The 27865-nt window shown below is 40.5% G+C and overlaps 1 long non-coding RNA gene across 1 annotated transcript in view; it reads left to right on the forward strand.

Annotated features, from left to right (window-relative positions):
* Nucleotides 1-27865, forward strand: part of LOC110473736 (uncharacterized) — a 168292-nt gene that overhangs the window by 107775 nt on the left and 32652 nt on the right. Inside the window, exon 4 of the long non-coding RNA XR_013340903.1 lies at nt 23213-23306. This is a non-coding gene — a long non-coding RNA (uncharacterized LOC110473736). The remainder of the gene's footprint in view (nt 1-23212; nt 23307-27865) is intronic.

A 27865-nucleotide genomic window follows, 5' to 3' on the forward strand; every position in this document is an offset into this window, starting at 1 on the left:
TACATCCACACTGGCACAGAACTAAACAAAGTCCTTCCCTTTAGTAACTGATGTACAACAGTTTTACATGCTAATTAGATAGATTCATGCCATGACCTGTCTTTCACTTATAGACAAGTCCTAGACACAAGAACAGGTCCAAGAACAGAAATTTTAATCCCCTTTCCCATCCAGCCTGAGACATTTCCCTAAATCAGAGCCATTAAAGCTGCAAGTGGGCAAGGAGGATATGTAACTCAATTACAGAAGAGAAGACTATACCCAGCTGCAACTGATGTGGAAATTGAGTATGGCTACTGCAAATCACTGTGGAATTATACAAGCTGGCATTAAACAAGCAGCAGGGCAAATGAGCCCTGTACTGAGCTGCATGCTGCTGTGCTTACACAGCTCCTGAGTTAACATATCTAAATGCAGCACAGCTATCTCTACATATTGCTGCATTTTGCAAAATCCAGTGGGGACCAAAGAATAGGAATTGCTTAAAATATCTGGTCTGCCTTTCTGCAAGTTTAGCATCTTCTCTCATCTCAAAGCTCAAGAGACTATTCTGAAGCAGGGGAAAATCCTGTATGTAATTAACCAGCCCTGGCTTGTGTCCCCAAGCCCACTTTTCTGCAGACTAACTCCCTGGAGCTACAGCCAAAGAGTGCTGCATTTGTGCTTTGATATGGGGCATGCTGTGGTTGCAAATCCTGTTGTTTAATTGCTAGAGGCCATGCAGCACTGGCCCATGAGCAGTAGCATGGGAGCCAGAAAGAGACAAGAATTTCTTGGCCTGGATTCAATTATGTGCAGTGAGACTTGCAGACACCACAAAAGGTATGCAAGAGGCAGCTGGAGAAAGGTTAGGGATGCAGAAGATAAAAAGGGTTTACAGGCAAAAGCACCTTTATAAAAATAAGCAAAGTACCAAAATAAAACAGAGTAGTAACTACTTTAAACATGACATAGATAAAATAAGAGTGCACCTATTTTCCTTGAGAGAATACCTATCTTTTCAAGATGCATAGCCTTGATGTCTCATTTGGGCAGTGCAGCAGAGATGTACCGAACATTTTTTAGAAATTATACCCAAAACTCTAAAAGCTGGATCTTCCAATTAGGTGTAGACCAACACAGCCTATTTAGTAGAAGGCACAACTAACATTAAAAGTCTATTAATAGCAAAGCTTCTTGCCCTGCTGTAATTAGCACTGTGTGATTTTCCCTCTTGCCCCTATCCAAAGTATCAGGTATTTCAGAAGTTGTCATTAAGGTCAAAATATCAAAGAAGAGCTAATGATCTTTCTGTATGATAATAATTGCTGACAAGTGGCTTGAAGCTTAGATACACAAAGACTTTTTCAAGCAGCTACTCTGGGGTGGGCTTTAAAAATGTATTTTTCAAAAACTCACAGCTTCTTTGTCAAATGCTGCATTTTCATACAATTTTTGACTGAGCAGAGAAAGACCATCTTTAAGGGGCTGGATTGCCCATCTGGGGTCAGTGCAAAAGAATGGAACAGATTTTTTTATAATTATTTATAAGATGTCTGCTTTCATAACTCTGTTCCTTGAGTGTCAGACAACCTCGGGGGCCCTTGGCCACCCCCCGCCATGTGTTGGTCATCAGTAATGATTCATTCCTTGAAAAGCATGGAGCAACTCTTAAATCCATCTATGTTCCCCTCCCTCCCCATGTTGTCCATCTTCTTTTCATATGGAATTTAAGATTTGAGGGTATCAGAAACACATTTCTTCAGGTCTCCCTACAACTCAGATGCTGTTTTCAATGGAAAGATCATTAGCAGTGTATTTGTAATGTTTCTTTTGATCCTGCAGCCCCACCCTGCGAAAAAGCTCTTCAGAGGCACATTCTGGGCATTGATATTACCTCACAGTCTAGTGACTGCTCCCTTCTGCCATAATTCTTATTCATAGTTTGGTAACTCTAGTGGCCTCAATCATTGTGCAAGGTGCTGCACAAATCCTTAGGGTTTATCTAGAAAACATTTTACATTCCAAGTTTAAATGGCTTGGCTGATTGACTGATAGTGTAACAATATACTAGGCTGGACAGACCATTGATCCTCATTCCAGGATTCAAATGTTATTGTCTCTCTTTACATTTACTGTAAATGCCCCAGAAATGTTTGTCCTCTGGGGGGGAAAAAAAAGGGGGCAGTGTTTACCTCTTTCAAATATATTTGGAACAACAATCTCAGCTAAAAATGTAATCTAAACTAACAACCTTGCTGTCTCTTCCAAGGCTTGATAAGGTTTATAGTCTAAGATCACAGTGAAAGGTCCTCTTGGAAGACAACCTAAAGTAGTTTAAGCATCACCACCCCATCTCTTCATTAAAACACTGAATTTGAACAAACAACTGCACCAGCACTCCTGTTTCACAGTGCCAGCAGAACCAGTTTCATTTGAAGAGCCTTTGTCCTCAGTAACTTCTGGAATTCCTACAGCTATACTTGCAAGAGAACATCTCACTATGGCTGGGATAGACAACATAGGATCAGAAACAGCCACAAAATGACCGGTGTTTTTTTCTTGGATTTTGACCGTGACTCCTAAAACTAGTAAATAGGATGTTGGTTTCTAAAACTAATAATTAAGATGTTCCAAGAATCTAAAGCAGTTTCCCTATAAGGGAAGGAAGAGCTGCTTGTTGGACATTTCCTGGTGAATGGCATCTGCCTATAGTAGGTGAACAAAGGTGTAATTTTCGTCATTTTGTCCACTATCATGAAGTGGTAGCAAGTTAAACACTGGATGAATGTGTCAGACTGGTTTATATATGCCTTTGCAGCTAGAACTGTAAATACTTTAAACTGTAGTCTACTCTCTACTGCTTGGAGTGGATAAATAAATGCATTGTTTTGGCCATATCATTTTCCAGCTGATCTACAGAAAAACAGGGACAGACAATCCCCCCCAGGGGCTGCCCTGTAACAAGGAACTGTTGAAAATTTTCCATCAAGTTCCCAACTTTTTCATTAAAGTTGTTTTGGTTAGTTGTTATTGTCTGAAGATCTCTCAAAACTTTTTTCATAGAGCAGAAAGGCTTGTTCACCATTCTTGGCAAAGTTAGCGCATGTTGTCAGCCAGTTTTGGAGAGTGCTTCTTTTGGAGCTCCCCTCTCTGGGGATAGAGGTCAATGTTGAAAGGGAATGGGTAGACAACGAGGGCAAATGCTTGTCAAGGAAGACTGAGATTGACAGGAAAATGCATTGTTTTCTGCAACCTGGAGATGATGTCACATTTGGTCAAGTTGGAGACACTTTTTTTATCAGGAGGCCTACTGATTGGAAAGGTCAGCAAGTCTAGAACAGGGCTGTCTGATTCAATGTCATGGCACAAACTGGCTTCACCCAGAATTGAGGTTATACATTCTATCTTCTCTCTTTTCTGCGTGCTCTCTGCTTTGGCTCCCTTCTGCAGAGCTCTGGAGGAAGGCACAGGGAGTTCCATGTGGAAGCAACTTCGGGGCACAGCAGCAGAAATTTGAAATAAATGCACCACTAGAGGGCATCTTCTCGTTCTCACAGCTGGAATAGAATCCTGTTCACCACTGCAGAATGTGAGCCCAGTATTTACAGCTAAAGGTAAAAAATTATCCTGGAGCTTAATGTCTCCAGCATATTTTTTTTTCTTTAATGAACACATCCTTGTGCCCTCAAAAGAAGAATACACTGAAACTCATTAATAAGGAAAGTTTAAGATGGTATATCAAGCTCTGCATGTTACCAAAGTTTGACAAAGATCATCCTGAATGTACAGAAATTGATGTTTGCTTATTTTCCTGCATGTGCAGAGAGCAAATGGGCTTTGAGAGAAAGAGGGAGGAACTCAATTTCCCAAGTGCCCTTATGAATACACTTGGCATTAATCCATGCAGAGATGCTGAAGGAAGTCAGGAGACTGTTCTCACTGTCTAATACAATGGCCTTTTTCTGCTATGCTTTAATTCTTCCTGAGAACTAAAGAATTACATATATTTATCAATTTTAATTTAGGTGTGCTTTCTTCACAGGTTTGGTTGATTGCCTTTGCTTTTCTAAGTACTTCATGTGGTTTTGGTACACTAAGTTTTATGAACCCTGGGGAGCTCATATGGTAGCTGCAGAGCAGTTTCTGAGCCACTGCAGCAGGAAGACCTGCACACAACTGGCTGGAGGCTGGCTGGACACAGCCCACAACACATCAGTGTGGCTATTGATTCACCCATGGTCAGTTGTTTTCTTTTGTGTGTAGACTTTCCCTCCTCCTCTCTCAAAGAGGTCCCAACACAAGGTACCTCAGGCCTTCTCTTCAACACCGCCATCTCCAGAGTGGAGGGAAAATAATTTTATTTCAGCTCTAAAATAAAACTGCAATGGTCTCCACTTGATAGATCTGATTCCAGGTTAAAGATAATCCAAACCTTCCTGTCCAGTCCTCTCCAGGCTTGCCTTCTGCAGCTGAGGGATGATAGTCTTCCACAAGTGCAGACTAAGCCTCATCCCTTCCTTCACCCTTTCTCAACAGAAACCCTCAGATGTGCCATACTGTGCCAAATCCTTTACAGTGGTTTTGTGATGTGAGTTAGTATCTGCTGGAGATGCTGAGCTGAGATGTGAACTCATTTCACAGAGGGCTCGACCTGAATTCCCTGAAGTGAGAGTCTTGTCCTTTTACTCACTGAGCTCCCTCTTTTTGTACTTAATCAAATCCTAAATCCTCTGAAGTGAAAAAATGCACATTTTGTTTTCAATGACTTGCTGAAGCTGAATGCTTCTCACAACCAGCAAGGCCTATGAAACTAGTATTTATTAAGGATGAGTGATTTCTCACACTTATTCTGTTTCTATCCAAGGCAGCCGACTTGGTCCACCTGGGTTTCAGAACTGAGATATCACATTTCCCACGTCTCATGCCTTCTCTGTACTTGCCCTGCATTATTTATTAAGGCACTGAGTGCTCCTGGGGTTCACTGTCAGGCAGGGTCAGACTGCTTTGGGCTCACCTCTGCTGCCACAGTGTTGGAAGACTGATGCACTAGCCAGTTTATTGAGCAGACTGGTCTTGCAGCTGGTGCTGCAAATTGAGGTTATCTATATTATATTGAGGTTATATATTGTATAACCTCAGTGCTGGAGCTTAGAAGCTACTCAGTGGAGAAACTCAGAGGAAACTGGGAATCAAAGCAAAAGTGAGGACCTGGGGTTTCTGACTCTGCAGGAAGATAAGTAGATTAATTGGTGTCTCCCTCAGAGCTGTTTTGGCTATCAATTCTTTCAGGTCAGGCAAGGTTGCAATATCCCTGCTAGCAGTAACACTCTTAATGACTGAGTTGATCAAATCAGTGTCATCCATTTGGATCTTTCTTGCCAGGCTGGACTTGTAGAAGAGTTTCAGCAACTTTTCCATCAAGAGTCTTACCAAACTGGCTGGGGGGGAGCAGGGGGGTGGGGGGGAGCAAAATGCTATTTAGTATTAAAGATTTGTTGCTATTTTTAAACTGCTAATTGGATCTCCCCTCTGAATCATTCCAGATCAAACACGTATGTGGTTAACTAAGGCTCTGATTTGGAAATTTGTTGTTGACTTTTGTCCCAGTGAAAAAAGAGTTGTAGCAGCCTGGCCTGCATGGACACTTTATCTTCCCTACAATTATGATATTTCTGTAGGTTAGTAGGAACAGTGGCTGATTGCAATAGGAGAAAAGCATAAACAAGCATTAGTGACTTGGGAAAAAAATGTTCTATGAAAGAAAGAGCTGTTAATTTTCATGGTATTTCTGTATTTTCCAAGAGATAGGCAGTGTGGCCCAAATCTGCCTGAGATGGTGAGAAGTGTGAGTGCTCCATTAAACCTGGTGTTTGGGGAGATCACATACTACTACTAGCAGCAAAAGAAGAAGCATATACATATGGCTCATCCTTGGACTCCAGAAAAGGGGCAGATGCTTCCTAGATCTTGCAAGTCAAGTTTCATATTTTAAAATTATTGTTCACTTCATTGATTAAAAGGTTATGTTTTTAAAATTATTTCTAATCAAATGCACTGTGGCACTGGGAGCTGGAGTGGTTTTTTGTCTGAAGCCTATATCATTCATCCTGCTTCATGAAAACAGCTGGATCTCATGTTTGAGTCTTTATAACTGAACTGAATGTTTAGGCTGTCTTTTTCCATCAAATGTGTGATTTAACAGTGCAGCAGTGAAAGAATCTAGGACAGTTTCTGAATTGCAGATTTCTGTACTAGCTGTTTGCGAAGCAAGAAGAAAAAGAAAAGACAGACTGCTGGCAGAAAAGTACAATACTACTACAATAAGCATACACCACATTCCATTTGATGGACAGCAGTGCCTATTCCCATAGAAAATAGCTGGGATTCATGTGGATTAGTTCCTCATGAAATGTGTGTAGAAATCCAAATATTCTCTTCTCAAACATGTCAGTTGCCGTTCTGTTTTCTTCTAGTCACTTACTAATATTAGAAGCCTCAAACTGTGAAACCAAAGTTGCAGGAAAGGCATTGTGTGTTTGCAAAAAAAAAAAAAACCAACAAAATTAGGCCTGTGTGGGTCCATCCTGCAATCTTTCCTCCTGCAAAGCTTCCCATGGCCCTGTGTGTGTCCATGTCTATGCCCACGCACGTGGGTTCCCATTTGCAACAAATGGCTCTGTCCCTTTTCTTCAGGATCTGTCAAAATGAGCATCTGTACAATGTTCAGCTCTGCGCTTGACTGAAAGCTTGAGAAGTTAAAAGCTTTTAGAAGTCTCAAAAAAAATCAACAACATGCACAAATAACTAAAAACACATGAGAGATGAGAAAAAGAAATAATGCAGCATGCAGTAACATTTGGAACCTTTCTCTCTTTTTAGTGGTATCAGAGAGGCTCAGCAAAAAAGGGACCCCTAGAATCCACAGGGTGGCTCTCAGAAACACAGCAACATCTGAACAGTGCATGAGAGCTGAGGCTACAGGGAAAACCTCCATGAAAAATAAAAGGAAAGAAAAGAAAGGGAAAAAAAAAACCACATGGCTTTTTTTAAAGCTCTGTACAGATGCAGTGACAATTTGATGAGTTCTTCTTCTTTTTTTGCTTTCATGCAAATTGATAGCCTGCTCTTGGGAAAGGTCTACAGTGGTTGTGAGCATCCTATTGTCTGCTTGAAGTTACAAGCTGACTGGATAAGCTAAGAAAAGAAGCTTTGTGGAAAAGTGAAAAGGTGTTTGACAATGTCAGGAATTCTGTGTTGCTAGTGGGCAGGCACTCAGAGCTAAGGCTCATAGGCAAATTCACAACATTAAGAAAATTGCAGTGGAACCAATGTAATGCCAGTGCCAAATACTCAAAAAGACACTAAGTTCTGCCTCACAGGGTCATAAGAGTATTATAATACTGCATGGCTTTTTCAGACAACAATGTACTGTTTTGATATGTTTTCTGGTTTTTTACTGCTGTGTGTTCTCACGGTTTGCCCTGCAACCACAGGGATACTTTTGGTATTCTTTAGATGAAAGCTGTTCCTTCAGCTTCTTCAAGAAGAAAATTGAGAGTGTGGCCTTTAAGAAAATTATCAAATGTGACAAGTGTTGCAGTAAAGTCACAAACAGTGAACCGATTTTTATTATGATGATTTGGCTTCTTATGGGTAAGAACACAGTTGCACTTCTGTTTTGCTTGCTCTCTAAAGCCTTGTGTGTATAAACCTTGCCTTCCCTTGTCATACCAGCTTTTCTCTGACCCCAAAGAGGACAGCTAGACTTCTCAGGCATCGTTAGCTAGTGTTGCCTGTCTTGCCTTACTGCCTGTCAATATGGGAATAGATTCACTCCAGCAGTAATGTGGATGAACATCTGAGCTTAAGCTGTGGTAGAGGGTGAGCAGTCACAGTGCAAAACCAGTTACAGGCACTGTGAGGGCGTATGAGGATTTGTCCCCTGAAATTTATGAGTGTGGTAAGCTGAAGTGCTCTGTGATCCTTTCCTGGTCTGTTGTGAAAGGGTTTCAATTTCCTTCCCATCTCATCACAGAATACTACGGAAGATGTTGGAGGACTGCTGACTACAAGGAATAGCTTTGTGTTCATCAAAAAGCAAGAGGGTTAAGAGACCCCTTACTGAAGGTTTTACTTGGGAGTTCACCCCCTAAGGCAGGCCAGAGCATTAATCACCCTGAATTACCCCAGGTGTAATCTGGTAGTAGCTTTCTTGGCAAGGGAACATGCAAAGTTAGAGAGTGTGAGTTAATGAGTTAATTCTGCAGCTAATATGGGCACCTGTGAAAAAGTGGTGGTGACCATATTTTACACTTTCTTTATGTGGCTTCTCTGTTGGAGAATTACTGTATTAATAGCAGAATGGTGAGAAATTCATAGGGATACCTTGGTTGGTTGGACTTGAGTACTTTGAACCTGGCTGTATATCAAAGTACTTTTACCTGCATGTTTTGGTCCAGAGCATGCTGGGTATGAACTTCCATTGTCCTGAAACAAAAACAGTTTTTTATTCCTATAACAAGTAAATAAAAGAGGGTGTAAGACAGGACTGCTCTCATGTGGTAGCATTTATCACCCACAGGTGTGACAGGTGACCATACACGATGCAGGACAGGGGAAAGCCAGGCTGGTTATTATTAAGTCAAAGCTACAACCCATGTCAAGGCTCTAAGCTTGTCTCCCCTTGAAAATATTAACTGCTAGAAGTGAACAATAATACCTCAGTGAAAACTCAGTTTATATAAGCAAAAGAGTTCCATTACAAAACACCCTCTTTGCAGGAGTTCAATTTTAGGCATAAAAAAAGTAAGAGTGAGTTTGGTTTGGGCACCTGGAGAGATAGCCCATCTTGATCTAATAAAATCATTTGAAGCCACTAATTAATCTGCTACTAGGTTTCTCCTATAAGCTCTCTAGGGGTTGAGAGTGCAGGGTATGACTGGCAGTTTTCTAGTACAGAAGATAGGTGAAGTGTAGATAACATTTGCAAGAGAGTTCCTTTGGGATTGTAGATGCCCACATTAAATTAAATAAGCTATGATGGCAAAAGGTTGGAAGTTCTGCCCTTTTATTTTCTAGCTTTTTGCCAGCATGGGTTTTTCAACTCTGAGCCAGCAGAGCTACACTAGGAAAGCCTTTCAGAGGAACCCAGACACATTTTCTTAGCATCTGTAGATAAGACATCAGAGTAAGGCTTGCAATATTTTGATTGCGGTACAGCAATCTGAAAGTTCACAAGGTGAGGAGCACTTCTCACCAAGAATATACACTGCAAACTGTATTTAGAAATAACATTTTTAATTAAAAACAGCATTTCTGATCCTGTTGGCAGTAGCTATGGGGCATAAGTGAAGATATATAATCTGACAGGAGATGTTTGGAATCTTGATGCAAGAGACTGCAAACCAGTTTCAAGCCTGCTTGAATAATCAAATTAAGAACTTCCCTTCTTAGGCATACATTTCTGAAGTGGCACATGCTGGTCTGGCACAGAGCACTCATTATTGCCAATAACAGCTGACATCAAAGGCTTTCCTGTTATGAAAATTTGTAAAGATGCAAGTACAGACCCTTTGTGTAGAACCCGGCTGTAGTTTCACAGTATAACATTTTTGGTGCCACATTCATCTTTGAAAGTTATGGTTCCTTCTGGTTCCCAGAGCTTGTCTGCAGTTATCTCTCTGCTGTGTTGCTATACTGCTTTAGGATCTAGGAGAAAAACAAACCAAACATTTTTATTTTTGCTTTGGATTATTTTACTGATTTACTTTGCAGCACAGCCCCCTGCACAGTGATAAGATGTGTGACCAACTGTGACATGAAGGTGGCAATAAGTCATTAAGACATATATTAGGAGTGGGATTGGATGTGGGTGGGCTCACCAACCACCAACTTTGTGATGGAGGCAGGGTCTTGTGAGACTGTGCAGTACTGGACAAAGTCTGTCATTGCAAGTCCCACTATAATTTCCTTGGCTGTACGGCCTGCAACCCCAGCCCTGGAAACCACTGCATAGGAGTGCCTTGCTTGGCCATCACCAGCTGCAACCCCATTCTATCCAATCTGAGAAATTTGAGCTTGGATCCATTGCTTCTTTATGCTCTTTCTGTGAATTCAAGAACCCATGGGCTGCCAGGCCCTTCCCAGTAGAGCTCCTGCTTCTCTTGGGCTCACAACATCACCTCCAACAGAAGCAATGACACTCCTGCTATGGGCACCACATAGTGCCCATACTGCCTTTTTGGGTTGTGGCAGAGCTCTGGGCATTGCCTGCATGGAACTTAATACACAGAACCTTTTTACACTGTAAGAAACAGAGGACCTGTGCGGGATTTGAGGGAGAGACTCATACCATGTAGGAGTGGACCAGCCCATGGCTGGGGCTTGTGTCTCTTGTAGTGATCAGTGGAAAGTAAGATCCCAGAACAAAATCTGTGCCCCATTTACTGAGGCATGTGGCTCATCATCTTCCTGTGCTCCAGGGAGGTTTGGACAGGAGGCAGAGGGGTATCGCTCTGGTGTGATGCAACACCAGAGGGAGCGACAATTCTTGGGCAAAGGGCTTGTCCAAGTCCCAGTCATTTATTCCACATGCCCCAGCCAGTGCAGGGGGCCAGGGAGACATTGGGATGAGACTGCTCCACCAGTGAGCAAACATATGTGATACAGCCTCAGTCCTTGCTTCCCCCTACAGCCCCTTTGATGAAGGGACCTCTGATTGCTCACCCTCTGAAGCCTTGGATGCTCACTTGGTGACTTTACTGCCCTGGTACCCAAGTACCTAGCAGCAGGCATGCCCTCTTTGGCCAGTGTCCCAAGAAAGGGCCATCCAGACCTCCCTGTGCATCAGGCAGGCAGCTCCGGAAGGAAAAGACACTATACATCCTTGACAGTGTGACTACAGCTTATTTTAACACTGCTGGTTTGTCTCATCACTTGTCACTCACCATGTAGCACAGTAAAAACTAGAAAGCAAGCTGAATGCAGTAAGTAAAGGCAGTAAAGCAGGATCTTGCACATTGAAGTTGCTTCCCTGTTGATCTTAGTGCATCTTGCCTTGCCAAAATTAAAGCAAAATACAATGCTAGGTGGCTCTGAATGAGCTACCAGCGTTTTGCTTCTACAGAGATTTTAATCTCTAATGGGACTTACAGCATTAGGAAGGGCTAATGTAAACAGCTCCCAGCTTAAAGGCATTTTTGGTTCCTTTTTCATCACTTGCTCCAGCAGTGTTCACCAGTGGAATAACTGGGACTGCTGCTCTCATTCATTGTCACCATTTTTCCTGAGTATTCTTCTCACTTCTGTCACTGTCAATTAGAGGCAGGTTTATTCCATTCAGCTTCCTATGCCTGATTCAGAAGAGCTACAGAAGACACAGAGAAATCTGAAGCTCTCTTAGCTCCTTTGGAGTGTGTCACCATAAATCATCCCAGCCAAAAGGCCATATGCCACTTTGTGCTACACTCTCTCAGTTAATAAAATGCGTTAGATCTTAATGCCTTGGGGCAAAAGGATGAGTCTAATGGGTCATGCTTTTTCTATTTCAGGACACCAGGTAAACTGATAGTTCTGCATTAATGACAACTCCTTTAACTTACCTCACACTAAAGAGACACTGAAGAAATAGTTCTAATATTTTTCATGGCTTCAGCCACTGCCTCAAAATGCATAAGAAAGGAGGATAGTAAGTAAAAAATCACAACATTTTACAAATGCATATTTACAAACCTCAGAGGAGTGTTTACCTTGGTTTTTGAAGCCTTTCACATTCACCTTTTCTAGCTATCCTTGCACAAGGTAGAAAAGTTATTTCACTGAGACGATCAAAAGAGGACCAAAATCGCCACTTAATCACAAGACTTGAAAAATCAGTACTAACAGATAACTTCTAAACTCATCAATTAATACCAGAGATAAAAATTTCAAAGTTTGGCAAAACTGATAATATAAATAATTTTTACATTTTCATTCTGAAAGGCTATCAGAGCAGACCTCATTCGTGTTGGATGCTATAAAAATGTAAAAGAAGTCTCTTCACAATTTAAAAGATTCTCCTAAAAGAGGTAAAAAATGTTAATTTTGGCATCATTTAAGGAACTCTCTATTAGCTCAAGAAAGACAATCCAGTGTACAGAAGTGTTCACAGATAAGATTTCTCTTTTTAGATTTTATGCACATTTTGTATTTTGCACATAAGGCAAAGTGAAAATTAGTGTAGGTTCTCCTGACAGGTTTAAACAATTATCTTTCTTATAGCAATAACCTCATTTTATCCCTGAACTGTTAAACAAAATAAGTGACAAAGAACAATTAAACCATTAATCTCAATTTAGGATCCTAATGCACACCCGTGGTCAGAAGAGCCCAAGTCCTTAATTTTCATCAGAACCCATTTTTAAATGGTTTAATGCTGCCTCTGATTGTCAAGTGCTAAAATATGAATCTTCACACTTGTGAGTCACTGGTGTAACTAAACTCTGACTTTGGCATCAGAGAGTTTCCTGGGAGTAATGCTAGCTGGGGCCATGAAAACATCTGAGTCACGATTTCCGGGGTAATTCTAGCCCACCTTTGTCAAAACTGAACAAACTCCCACGTTCTCCCTCTTTGCCTCACCAGCAACCCCCAGCAACTCCCTTTGGTGGTGACTGGGTGGGTGACAGCTTGATTTTGGGCTTTTTGTCAGAGTGAAAATTACTCACTGCTCCTGCCTCTTCTGACAGCATCAACGCTGGCTTCCATAAAGGCGTTAAAATACATGCCTTCCTCAGATAGGCAAATTCCTCTTGACAGAACATCCTCAACCAGTGCATGTACAGGGGAGTGGAAATAGGAACAGGTACAGTTTTGCTTCAGGTCTTAGGCCTGGTAGCTGTGAACACCTTGTGTCTCACACACTCCCAGCTAGATGTGTGATGAAAAGGGGTGTAGCTACAGCTGTACCATAGCTGGATATTTTTAGAAGCAAATGTCTGTCTGTAAATAAGAAAACATGGAAGATGTAAATCAGTAAAATATTGTCTCTGGTGTCAGTGTAATGAGCTAACTACTCATTTTCTCCCAGTAACAGGGTAGAAAATTAGAGGATATTTTGTCACATGGAAAAAACCAATAAAAATGTCTTTCTTCCATGCTCTGAAAATTTAGAAAAAATAATCATCAGTAAAGTTGAAGGAAACAGCTTTTCTTTTTTTTGATTTCCTGATCTCTCATCTTCTGGAGTCTTCTTGGATTACCTTGGTTGGAAAAATGGCTATCTAGGCTTTGTGATGGGGTTTTTTTGCATTAGAGGTGTGGAAAATGAACCACAAGGAGGGAGATTGGAAGTCTAGGTGCAAGAAGGTAGATATTGTACTCATAATGGCCTGTTAAACATCACAATTGGGATGCAGCACATCCTTAACTGTGCAGTTTCTGCAGAAAATCATTTTTCTGGAACAACTGCTGTTAGCAACAACTGGGACTGAAGCCCTGAGGTACTGACTGGCAGCAGAGGAAACTGCATTCCACAACCTCCTTAGGAGCCATAGTCCAGAAGACATTACCAAGAACAGACAACAGAACCCCATTTTTCCATTCCTTCCAGCAAATCACAAGTCCTTCAAGGGGTTACTCACTCAGATGCTTTCATTAGATCTTGCTGGAAGTTTTACCTTTGGAAAGGTGGATTTGACATGTTCACTTTCTCACTGGAATGCTTGTGTTCAGGCTCTGTTTCTTTGCAGGGCTGTGTATGCAGCCTGGCAAATTAATGTTCCTTATAAGTATGAAAATTAGGGAGGAAAATGCTTTTAAAATACCTTCTCCCCTCAACTGAAGTTATGTAATTGTCATTAGCAAGTGTAGAACTAGCCACTGTCTATGTTACAAAAAGATAATGAGCCTAATCTCTCCCACTTTCCGTCCAGCAACTCAGTCATGGCACAATTATATTAGTACCAAATATATACAAATAATTGTGCAGATTTGGTTATTACTTATAATGTTATCACTAGAGCCTGAAAATTACTTGTGCTGCTTTCAGGAATGAACCAATACTTCAACTCTTCTGGAGGCCTTTCTGAGGATTCAGCCCCAGTACTGTTCTTTTGGTTTGGGTTTTGCAGAATGAGTGTCTAAAGAGATCAATCTAAAATTAGGGTCAGATAAGAGAGTTCACTATGAAAATAGTTCACAGAGTTATCTGCATCTGACAAAGAGTTATGTACAGTCTTGATGACTTCAATTACACCATGTATGGGTACAGAAATCTAGTTTTGCAATATTAAGCATAAGGACCAAAGGGTTCAATAAAACTTTCTCCTAGAGCAATTTCTGAGGGACATGGGTAAGCCTGTTAATTGACTGGTTTCTTGTTCACACTGAGGTCTTAAGTGGTCTAGATAACACTTAATTTTTGGGGTTTTTTTGTTGGTTTTTTTTTTTTTTTTTTTTTTTGTAATCAACTGCTTGCTTTAGGTCAATCAATTAATTAATTTAAAAAAGCACACCATAAACAAACCCACACAAACAACAGAATATATAAAGGGAACAATTATTCTGGGAGACACCCTTAACATTATAACATTTTCCATGGTCTGACATCTACACACTGTCTGGGCAAAGTACACAAGTAAATATTTTTTATTAATGCTGAACAAAATTGATGTCTAACATCAAAGCATTTATTTCTTTGCAAGGGCTAGCCATACACCAGAATTATACTTTGTGTTTTGATTGATGACAAATTCTACAAGAAATAGCTTAATAACACAATAAAATTGATTGCACAACTAAAATAAGGCAAAAAATTGATTACCTATAAGCTGCAAATGTAGTTAATCAGAATCTTCTGTCGGCTTCAGGTGGGTCCCCGGATTTTCTAGAGTTAAAAATCTTCGGGTGGAGATGTTGGCATTTGGCTACAATCAAAAGTGGTGTAGCGCACCTGGAGACCAGTGGCAGCTTACACAGGGTTGGGGATTTGCCTTTCAGACCAGGATGAGGTGTCTCATAGAAAATTAAGAGGGAGTATTTATTCCTCTGAACCCTTCCCCGCATTTAGCACTGGGATCTGCATGAGAAAATAAGCTTGCTTCCAGTGCTGTTGATGGAAAAATAATTTATGCATGGTGTCTTGGCTGATGCTTGTATACAAAAGTGCCTTCATGTGTGACTATACCATTGGTCCCTGGCAGTCTCCTTGGAGAGTTAATTTACATTTAGATGGTCCTAACTTGGCTTTGAAAATAATATTTCTTTGAGGAGAAGAAAGATATGTACTTATGTTTTCAGTTGTTTGCCAGACTAGCTTATTAAGGAAGTGGAATTCGGGTAGTTTTACTCGGGCAGTAATAACCCACAGGACTTCTACCAGCCTTCTCTGTCTTCAAAGTCCTGTGCAAATACAGGCTGATTAATCACACCGATGAGCACCCGATGCTTGTTGGAAAAAAGCGTTTTGTTCTGTAGGGGAAAAATAAAAAAAAAACAAGTTAATGAGCCATTAAAAACACAATATCCATTTACTCCCCCACTGTCAAAACAGACTGAAGCTTCAAATAACTTGTAGGCACACCCAAATCTGTATACATTGGTGATTCGAGGAATTTTGTTCCCGCTCTCGGTGCCTTCAATCTCAGTTAATTTTTCTCATTGTCCTTACATTTCCTAGCATCTGAAAACTTCAAGGGTGTAGAGAAGAAAAACAGCCGAGGAATTCAACTTCTTTTCTACCTGGCTGTTAAGGTAATCACCGTGCTGTTGTTTGAAGAGGAGAGCCAGACGGGCTGGAACAATAGTAACGTGTATAAACTTTCCCCATTCACCTCAAAGGGTTTCAGTTCTAACACCTCATTAAGATGGTTTAAATGCAAAAGCTGCCGTTTTGTTGTTGATTATCATATCAGAAACCTTCACCTAACGTACTTAATTAGTACAGCTGCAAGCCCTGGCATGTCTTCATGGAGGAGTAGGTTTCAAGCTGTCTAAAGACTGGAATCGAAAGTCAAGTGCTCCTTAAGGCTGGTGATCCACAGCTGGCTTTGTCAATGCTTGCAGTCTTTCTCTCTTTTCTACTTTTCTTTTGTCATTCTTATTTCATAGACATAATGTTGTTTTAGCCCATGTTGAATTTGTACCCACATAACACTTACTAAGATCACAGCTGAATATCTGCGAGAGATAGTAGTTAATGTTTTCCTGCAATTCGGTGTGAGATATAATTTTGAAGAGTGAATTTCTTCCTCTATCTTTCCTTCCAAAGACTCATTGTAATAGGCGCTGCTAACTTCCTCCTCTGCATCTTGTTAGAGCGGTTCGACCTCAGTTAAAATGAGGCTTTATTGGCATGACAAGCTTGTCACCAGTGTTAGGGAGAAAAGAATCATGCTGCTCTGAGCATGAACCAATGGCAAGTACTTTGTAATACAACCATCAAAATAATACAAACATATCAATATACAACCATCAATCAGAAAAAAGAGGGGTGACAAAGGAAGATCCTGGTGCGGAGCCTTAGTTGGTCCCGGCTCTGTGGATTTGCTGGGAACCAACCTGAAGCAGCTCTTCTTGAGTGCTGGACTGCGCTTAGCACTGCTGGGATGTCAGGTGGCTGGGGAAAGGATGTGTTTGAGCAAGGAAAATGCCAGACCTGAAACACCTGCACTGTAGTTTGTGAATTCCCTAAATTGCAGTCAAATGCCATCGGTGTCAATGTGCTACAAATACCTATCTAAGGCAGTTTAGGAGACTGAAATTCATTAGCTGTCTTTAAATAAGCTGATGGACAGATAAGATCTTTACCACACTATGGTCCTATAAGGACTTTCTTTCTGGATACCCTCATCATCTGCATTTTTACAAACCAGCACATCTAAGGTAGCATCTGGATGCTGTCTGAGAGAAACTATATATGAAAATTCCAGATTTTTACCACAATAGCTTGCCCTTTTGGCCCCTTGCATCCCCAAATTGTTTCGTTTGCCTTTAAATATGCATAGTGTGTTACCTCTGCCTGCAAATGGCACTTAACTAAAATTCAAACAAATCTCCTCTGACTCAGAGCTACCTGCATTTCTCGTTGCTGAAAAAAAGATGTTTTGAGATGCTTCACTGCCACTGTTGGAGGACAGTGGGCTCCATGGACTTATGTTTGAGCAAGACCATTCTTACACTTTGTGTCACCGTGATAGGCACAGGTGAGCAGTCATTTCTGGCTGCGAATGAGTTCATTCACGTTTGCCTAATTCCAGTTTGACCATGCCAGTTCCTGCCTAGGCTGCAACTTGAAACAATGGTTTAGCACAGCTTCTTGGGCTTGTGCTCCAGCAAAAGGTTTTCCTCATCTACAGGTACTGCAGCCACCTGTTGTTAGCCCTGGCCAGTTTATCTAGTGTAAACAGAAAGTAATTCTATTCAATCTAATTGTCATCTTGTCTTTTGACCCTGCTAACAAACAAAATGGTGTCAGTTACCAAGAATATTTTAGGGGAGAGAAGTGGTAGGGGGAGGAACGAAGTAGATTTATGAGGTTCTATACAGGGATCAGTAATCCCTCTGACACTGTATACAACCAGAGCTTAAAATACAGTGATCTTGTATGTAGCTGCTTTCTTACAGTGGAAGATTTCTTAGTGACTAGGTTATCTTTCTCTTCCCAGAGGGACCATGTCAACCAACCCCAAAAGAAATAATCTAGCTGTTGTCATGGTCTTTTCCATTTTTCTGCCTCACAATGACAGACTGTAGGCTGGAGTTTAAGCATGTGTGCTTCATGATTGATTTCACATGGCTGTGAAATCTTGTAGTATATGCCACTGACATGACTCTCCTTTGAATTGAGTAATGTGGTGGCTGCAGTGCTGAAGTGAGCTCTGCTGAACTCTTTGATTTTTCTCCTTGAAAATGTTCCTTCAAGCTCCCCCTTATCTGCATTCTAGTTTTCTCTGCACTGTAGGATATATTTTTACCTATTGGACTTGAGAAGTAAAAGAGTTCAGTGGGAGAAGCTTACTGCATGCATAAAGCAAATTCAGAAAAGGCCCAGACAAACCAAGAAATTTTGTTTGTTTGGTCATCTGTTGTCATGCATGTTGGAGTTCACCTATGACAGCAGTTGTTGAGGAATAACTCAGGAGCATTTTTCTTAAGACTGTATATGTTTTCACTCAACTGACACAGATTTTGAAAGAGAGTTAAAAAGGAATGAGCCCTTTGAAATAAGTTGCATCATGAGTTTTTCTAGGACAGACTCCAAGTATGGTAAAACCTTACTTAGGCTTGTTCCTAGCCATTAACACACTAGGTACAAATTTCTAGTCCTCACTCATGTGGGGACCATCTGTGTGAGTAATACCTTGTTTGACTAGAAGTGGTCCTTGGGTGACTCAGTATTCAGCGGTATGACTAAGAGTTAGAGTCAGGTCCCCAAACACTGAAGAAAGAATTTAGTATTCTTTACATGTCAGTTGTGTGCACAACCATCATTGAATTAAAGATGATCAATTGCTAATGCTGAAACAATAAGAGTTTCCACTGTGTAGGTGATTTTTAAGGAATTGCTTCTCTCATGGGGAATTGGCATTTCCCCATGCACAAACATATGGCTTTCTTAGACTAATCTGAGAAAAAAAAGTGCTCCAGAAAGATTCAGACTACCACATTAATTTATAACCTAAGAACAAAGCAGGAAGTAGCGATCCATATAAAACATAGAAAAGGGATTTAAGGCACATCTTTTATGGTATAGAATGTAATTAAGAAGTAGTTACTTGTATAGATATGGTTTGTTAAGGGAAGGAGTAAATCAGGGGAGGAGAAAGATCTTTATATCTCACATTTTTAAAGTAATGGTTTCTTGTAAAAGAGAGGAAAGGACTAAATTTACAAAGAAACAAAAGAGAAACTAGAATGAGCAGCAAGATGGGGAGGAAGGAGAGCTTTGTGGTTGTAACACTCAACAAGGACCAGCTCAGTAGATCTAGGTTCACTTTTTTGGTCTCCCAGAGGTTTCTCCTCTTTGAGCAAATCACATCTTTGTATTTTGTTCTCTCTATGCCAAACAGTGGAACACTTCATTTTGGCTGAAATCTCTCCTGGGCTGGTCTTCTTCACCTGTGTGTACCTGTTAAACATAGCTGTTATTTTACAAATACTACATCCTAATATCCTTAAAGAGTTTTGATGAACTTGCACATGCTTTTGCAGAATTCTTGTAATAGACTGGCTTTTGATAATCTAGTAACAACCTGATGGTGTCATTTTCCCCAAGCCCTCAGTACAAAGTCTCTCATGAAAGTGCAGAACTTCTACAGAAGTAGAAAAGAAAATACAGGAGGAAACACAATTGCAAACACATCAGCAAATATATCCAGTGTTTGCAAGGTAGGAGTCATTTATTCTTCTCCTGTACTTCCTGGAGTAGTTTTTCTAGGTACCAATCAAGTCTTATCATTATAAGAGTTGCAGTTTAGCCTTACAACACCTGTCAAAGTGTAGAAAGGGAAAGCAACACCTTCCATTAGAGAACAAGTGGAACTGACGCACAGGCTGAATTGAAACTCAGATTGCCTGGAACTTAGCAAAAAGCCCAGGAATAAGCTTAACTCTCCTCAGTCTGTGCATTACTTTACTCCATAAAAGTTTATTTCATCTCACCTAACTTTAGATGAAAAAAACCAGATACAGTAGAAAATCCCAGTGAATGGTGGAAGGAGTAACTTAGACTAATATCTAAATCACCATCATCTAGATGAAACATCTGGTTTTCCACTGAATATGCAAAGAACTTCAATGGAATGTTCAAAATTATGTAAGTAATTTGCTATACCATTTAGTTTTTTTGTTGTATAATTCCTTTTTCTCAGAAACAATCTTTGCTACAGAGCACTGATGCATTTTTGGTGCAATGCCACAATTTTAACTTAGACATTGATGGTATTACTTCTCTTTTGATAGTTGAAATAGATGTTATAATTAGATAATTTGTCAAATCCCAGCCAAGAGATATTCTGAACTTGGGATGCTAGACAAGTGAAGGAAAAGACCTTGAAATACTGGATTTTTTTCTGCCTATGAATCCTAAAATACTCTCTTATGTAAGTTGAAAATTTTAAACATGTTGCTGATTATATGAAACTACTTTAAAATTCATTAACAAAATTAGGGTGGCAGGAAAAACCTAAGAGAAAGAGAGACTATTTGACTTGATGTTACCAATATCAGGGGAAAAAAACCCAGAAATTTAGCTGTGTGCCATGCACTGTCTCACACACCCACTGTGTTCTATAGAGCTCTCTTGGTTTTAAGCTAGTCTAGTGTTGATAATTCCCATTTTCTTTTTGTTTTTCTTACAATTATTTATCTAAACTACAGTCTCCTGCTATCAGAAGCATTTACTTTCATTTTCACTTCATGGCATTTTGAACTAGGCATTTAAAGTGTCTGAATCACTCCAGGTACATGTGGATTGCTTTCATTAGTGTATAGCTTCTCCATTAAAAGAAGAAAAAAAAAGGTGCTATAGTTTTGTATCTTGGTGAATCCCTTGATGTAGTTTTTCATCTTCCACCAGACCAGTTTCACTGTTGTTGATATCCCTATGCAAAATATAAGAAGAAATGAGCTCACTGTGGAAATAATAGCATTAAATAGAAAAGCTTCTTGTAAATGGAGAAAATTCCTGATAAGGGAGACCTGAAATATTTTGTTTCTTGAAACAGCAAACTGATTATATTTAAAAAAAAAAAAAAAAAAAAACAAAGCTAAGGAAAAGCAGAAAGCAAAAACTGAGGGGAGAAAGAACAATAAAATTTGGGCAGCACTCTATATACTTACATGTATAATATATTTCCAATGAGTGTAACTTTAGGTGTTAGGTAAGACAAGAGTTATTAAAACAGCACAACTATATTTTACGCTTAATACAGAGAATGTTATGCTTTATTCAACAGAGTTTTTTCTAATAAATGCTGGTGATTAAAGCAGTAGCCAGTGAGACAGCACATTTATCTCTATATCGATACTACAAAACAAGAGGCAACCTAAAACATTTTCGCTTCACTGACTTTTTGGCTACCCTCAATCCCTCTAGGCAACAGCACTTTCTGCAGCCTGTGTTTGTGTTTCAGCAGAGCCTGGAAAGAAATAGCTCTTTGAATGCATTTCTGATAGTGCATATCTAAGTGCATCTCTAACATGATGCATTTACTGCTACTTCTAACTGAAAACCCTTCTCCAGATTCTATATAATGTGTATAAACAACATGCCTTTCATTTTTAAACAACCAATCTCTCTGTTGTCCCAAGTGTAGCTTCATAGTGTAGCTAACCATGTGCGGCTGTGACCTTGCTCTGGGTACTGAGCTCAATGCTGCTCATGTAGGAATAGTCACACTAAAAACGCCAGACAAACAAGTTGCTCCTTCTTGGTGTTGTTTGCTCCTGTGGGGCTCATCCCATGTTTCCCAGCCCTGCAGGAACATGGTCTGCTCTGGGAGGCTGTGCTAACAAACTGGTGTAAAACATGCCTGGTGTTGACCCAAGGGGAAAGTCATGGACAGGTGCTGGAGAACTGCTGGCATTCCAGTGGGTTGGCAGGCAGTTTTACTGCAAAGTGAGCAGGTTGTTAACTTTAGTGAAAAAAATTAAAGCAAACTTAAGTTCTTCAGTGGCCTTGTTAGCTGAAAACTCCAAAAATATAGCTAAGACCACGTCACAGGTTTCTGTGCTTTAACAGGGTTGCATGGGGGACAACTGTGGAGCACTAGACTTGTTTAGATCTGCAACCAAAACATGTAAATAGTGGCCAGCAAAACTCCTGAATTGTGATCTTAAAGCATTTTCTGCCCCCTCAGAGTACTACCAGCAACACAACAAAACCAGCAAATACACATGATTATACTAGAGACATGAGGAAGATAAAAGGGGAAACAAAATTACTCTACAAGCACTGCCACATGATTGCTCTAGAGAAAACACTGTGCTTTGCTTAATTTAAGAGACAAAAGACCAGAAAAAGACCTTTGGACTCTGGATCGTGTAATGCCATGCTTCGCCTCTTCTGTTGCTAAAGTTCACTTATCTGGCTTATGTCTAAACATGTTTCTGATATAGTTTCTCTAACAAGCATGAATTTTATTTCAGGGGTTTTTTTTGAGAATGTTAATTAATGAATCTGTTTTTGTTAGACTCTGATTCCAAAGGACAATAAATCCAGTCATGGGATTTCTAGTACAAGTGTTGTACTCTTTCTGCAAGGTTTAATTTTTTCAAAGAAGTGGTGAAGGTAACTTCATCCTGGCAGACTCTACACTAGATCAGTTACTGTCTGCCATGTTGTGAGGAATCACAGCCAGCACTTACAGCAATTTACATTATATCCTGGCATCCTTTAAATTTGAATGGAGTAAGGTTATGGATATGTACAACTGGTGGGGACTAGCTGATGATTTTTAAGATTACACTATATTATGGACTTATTTCATTTGTCTACATCCTGTATATCACAACATGTTGTTTATATGTCCATGTCAAAGGTTTGTATTCAATGGGAACTATTCTGATTTAAGTCAAGATACAAATTTTAACAGATGTAGAAACATTTGAATTATATAGATCCTGCCTTAAGGAAGGGATATTTTCGTTTGGTAGAGAATTATGAGAAGCAAATTTGTCTCCAAATACAGCATAAAAATATCCCCCACTAGAATATTGTACAACATTTCTTCTGCTTGCATGGGGATAATGCAAAGGAGGCTGGAGAAAGCACCTTCCTCCAGTGAAGCACTTGTAAATCAATTCTTTAAAATCAAGAGCTACTTTGTTGTCATGTATACAAGTATAAGTCTTTAACTGAACAAGCAAACAAAAAGATTCAGTAACTGAAAAGGAATGCTAAGTAAATTCATGCTAGGAATAAGATGTGCTGCTGGGTTGGTTAAATTGTGAGGAGAATAAATGATTGGTGGAAACCACTGGCAGCAATTGTAGAATTTCAACTTCTTGGTGTTTTTATAACAAGGCAAGACATTTCTTTAAAAGATTTGTTTAATCACATAAGTGTTCCTGGGGTCAATTTAGATGCAACTCTGTGAGACTGTAATGTATATAAATATTATATAGCATCTTGTGAACTGGATGAATAGCCTCATACTAACTTTTGCATAGTATGGGATTGTGTGCAGGCAGGGTTTTAGCCAGTTTAATTGCATCACTGTGAAAAGACCTCATGACTTTTACTTCAATGCAGGATTTGACCCATGTCTCTCTGCAGTTCTGCCACGACTGAATCCAAATTCTTATCTACAGCATGGAAACTTAAACTCCTGGATCAACTCTGGCTGGTAAGACAGAAATTTAGTATGGTCCTGTTTGTGTAACTGTGACTGTTTGAAGACCTTGTGAATAGTAGGGTAAAAGTGGGAATCAGCATCTAATCTATTTGATTGACAGATGTATCACAATTTGTCCATTCCTGGTCATTTTGCTCTTGTTGATGCCGTGGAGTTGCCTTCTGCTTTGACAGGAAAATGCCATCATAACCTGGGGTGTCCCAGTGTACACAGCCTGTGTGGAGATACATCCCCATAGGTACTTTATTGGCCAGGATACTGACTATGCCTCATCTCTGGCCTGAGCCATATAGGCAGATTAGGGCCTATTGTTTGCCCCGGGACAGAAATATTTTGACTTCATCTGCACCAAGGTTACCCACTGCTGTTAGTGTATTGATCAACACAAAATGTTGACCCACAGCCCAAGGGTCAGATGTTTGAGCTCAGCAGTGAAAAGAGGAAGTTTTGTTTCTGGGGAGTAGCTCAAAATAGAAGTGAGACCATGCTGCTTATCTTGGCTGTGTCACTGTCCACTGCTGTGCCTCGAGCAATTGAAGGTACAGGTCTTTAATACAAGCTGAGGACTTCTGTTCATCACTTCTCAATCACCTTATTCTTTCTGTTCCATACAAGACAAAGTGAGCATTATTTTTATTTTATGATACTTCTTGTGCCTTGACAAAGGAAACTCCTGGAAAAGGCCATGGAGATAGAAAATTACAATAATTGTGCCTGGAGAAGACAAAAGTGTGAATAAGGCTTTCAGCGGAAGTGTGACTGAGACAGTGTTGAATATAGGGCACTATAGTGAAACTGTTAATAAGCAGATTTACAAAGACAGGAAATGTGAGAAGGGTAAGCTCAGGATCAAAAGAGCAGATGGATTTCTTTCTTCAGACACAAAATGGCATAAAATTCTTAAAATTGCCAACATACAAGTTAATGACTTTTCCACAGTGACCACCACTAGAGTGAAATGGAAAAGATAAGTGAGATTAATAAGATTGATCCTCGCAACAAGGCAAGCAGAATCTTGAATTAATATACAGTTAATTGATACATACCTGTATGTAATAGACATTAACAAAGACTTCTAAGTGATGAGAAAGTTTCATTAACCCATCAGAGGACCTCCAGGGAGAGTTTGGTGTCCTGAGACAAGAGGCATTTCTAAACACTTCCTATTTGGCTCTCTTTTCTGGATTTTAAAATATCATTGTATTTTCTAATCATTTGCACTGCTTCAGGTCACAGTGAAGCTGCTGTTGTGTGTAATGGTGCTGCCAAGGGCAGCCTGCACTTTCAGCAGCAGAGACATCAAATCCCTGTGCTTGGAATTATGCCAGCATGGCTTTATGTGCAGGAGTGCAGTTGCCTGCATAAAGTCCCAATACAACCAGTACAGAATTTTTTTCTGTAGAATTAGTTTCCCAGTCTGTTTCATGACCTTGCCTTACAAACAGTATGTCAACTCATGTGGTTGAGGAAAGTTATGGAGTAGTATTTCTGAGTTTCTAGTCTTTGCTGAAGCAACTGCTTCTCCCAATCCCCTTACATTTCTAGTGGATGTTTGTTATAAGACCTTTGATGTGGTCCCCTAAAACATCCTTTACTCTAAATTGGAGAGAGATGGATTTGGTGGGTGGACTGTTTTGTGCACAAGGAATTGGTTGGATGGTCTCATCCAGAAACTGATAGTCAACATCTCAGTGTCCAGATGGAGATAGGTTGGTCCAAATGGTGTCCCTCGGGGGTCTGTATTGAAACCAGTGTTGTTTAATATATTCATCAATGACATAGACAGTGGGATCAAGGCTCCTTCATCAAAATAGCCCACAGCATCAAGGTGAGTGGTGCTTTTGACATACCTGAGGGACAGAGTGCCATCCAGAGGAACCTGAAAAAGCAGAAGCTTTTCTTATGTGAATCTTACAAGGTTCAAGGCTCAGTGCAGGATCCTGCACCTGGGTCAGTGCAGGCTCTAGTATCAACAGAGGCTGGAGAATGAACACATTGAGAGCAGCCCTGCTGAGAAAGACTTGGAGGACTGGTGGATGAAGAGCTGGATATGATCTAGCAATGTGTGCTCACAGCTGAGAAGGCCAACCATGTCCTGTGCTGCATCCAAAGCAGCATGGCCAGCAGGGCAAGGGAGGGGATTCTGCCTCTCCACTTAAGTGAGATCCCACCTGGAACACTACTTCCAGCTCTGGGGCCCCCAACATAAGGACATGGACCTGCTGAAGTGAGTCCACAAAGATGATCAGAGGGCTGGAATGCCTTCACTATGAAGACAGGCTGACAGAGTCAGGGCTGTTGAGCCTGGAGAAGTGTACTGGGAGCCCTCATTCCAGGCTTCCAGTGCTTAAATGAGACCTTTAAGAAAGATGGGGAGAGAAACATTTTATCTGGGCCTGTTGTAATAAGATAAGGGACAATGGTTTTATCTAATGAGTGTCAATTTAGACTAAATATTAGGAAGAAGTTTTTTATGGTGAGAGCAGTGAAACCCTGGAACAGGTTGCCTGGAGAGATGGTGGATGCCACATCCCTGGAGGCCTTCAAGGCATGGGCCTCTCAGAAACCTTAGCTAGTTGAAGATACTCCAGCTCATTGCCAGATGGTTGGAATAGGTGACCTGTAAAGGTCCCTTCCAACCTGAAATATTCTATTTTTCTGCATCTAACCAGGAATATCTGACTTTTTTCATCTAGCAGCTGTGCTGCCCAGTATTTTCAGGCCAACCAAGGCTGATGTGTAGCTAGTTTAATAGTCCAAAGTGGTGCTTTAGGATCTGGCTTATAAGGGGATCAGATGGCTCAGAAAACTGATGTGTTATGGACTATTGCAAACAAAACCAGCCCTGGCTACCTAAGCTGCCCAATATTTGTCATTATTCTCGGAGGGATCTGTTCCCCAAGAGTCTTTTTGATTGTGGTCATGGTTTGGCTATTAAATTGCACTAATTGGTTAGGACATGAAACACTCCTGGGATATCCCAGATTTCCTTTAACAGGGGGATTGAATGTGGAAAAAGATTCAGAAGACAGTCATGACAAAATTAAATTGTATGTGATATTGGAGATCACTTTTACTCTCTGAGTTTCACCTGTCAAGGTTGGGAGTTTGACAGTCACATTTTCCTATTTTTAATACATTTTTCTCTCCCCTGTGTGAAGCCACATGAATGGTGGGCAAAGCCAACGAAGCAGCCAGGGTGGGAGAACTTGAATTTGTCAGTACACAAAGCACTGCCAGATGCACGCACAAATGGAAACCTTGCTTCTAACAGTCCCCCCTGCTGAGGCTCATATTCAGTATTGCCTTTTATTGCCATGAATACAGACTTGCCTGATAGAAAGTGAGCTTCAGGTTTTCACAGTACTTTTTTTTTCAAGTGGCTTGGGTGGAGATCACAGAGGAAGTATGTGACCCCCTTCAACCTTCATACCACGAAGTATCAACCAAGATAAAACCTAAAAAGGGCTGTGCCAAGCTTTCCCAAGATTCTCATACAGAACAAGACTTTCAAATTTAGAAAAGGTACTTTCAGCTCAGAAGGGGATGAATGAGGAGCATTACTCCACCACAGCCCTTTCCACCCCCATAACTACCCAAACAAGGAGACAGGCAGTTCTTGAGGTCCCAGAGCTGATATCAGAGGAAGAGTGAGTGAATTGTGGTTGGACAGAGTAAGAATGAGACAAACCTACAAGGGTGTTGTACAAATTATGTTTGCCTTTGAGTTTAATCATAATACTAGAACCTGTAGAGGACTAACTTGAAGAAATATTTGCTTTTAAAAGAGCCAAGGAAAAGTCAGTACCTTGCTGGGGTCAGTGCAAGGTGGGCAGCACCATTTCCCACAGATACCCCTCAAAATATTGTCGTTTGAGACCCAACTCCATACCTACCCAAACCACAGGTATTTTACAGTATTCCTGCTGCAGGCTCCTGATCCTGGGGTCAGAAGGGACCTGTAGTGCTATTGGAAGTCTTCCAAGCTGCTGCATTCCAACAGGTACGGTGTACCAAACTTTGCTCTGTGTGGACATATTGAGAATAAATATATAAACATGTATTTACTGATTCCCTAAATTGGATTCTTCCCCCCATGGATTTCTGGCAACAGCATCTTAGAATGACTATAACAACAACAACAAAAAAAAAAAATTAGCTGTGACAATTACTTGAGAAGAAAATACTTAAAGTGAGGGCAAACTCTAGGCTTGTTCCTGGAGGTCTCCCTTTGGAAGCCTCCTTCCTTACTTGAGCATAAAAACAAGGGCAGTTTGGTGACTAAGGTTTTGTAGCTGGTCCTGAATTCATACAATCCTCTGAAGACAAAGCAGCATTGTATTTTCCTGATATGGTTTCTACCTGGACCACTGACATATCACCTTTCAATTCCTTTTGTTTAAATTGTCCTTCATCAGTTTCCCATCAGTTTATCAGTTATTTCTATAGATGTGGGATATGCACGCTGTGCCAACAGGCAAATAGAAATGCTGTTTCCTGTTGAGTTTAGCTCAGCTATGGTAAGTATGACCACAAAAATGTCTGCATTC

This window comes from Lonchura striata, chromosome 1, assembly GCF_046129695.1.
Source record: "Lonchura striata isolate bLonStr1 chromosome 1, bLonStr1.mat, whole genome shotgun sequence".
In the NCBI taxonomy this organism is placed as follows: domain Eukaryota; kingdom Metazoa; phylum Chordata; class Aves; order Passeriformes; family Estrildidae; genus Lonchura; species Lonchura striata.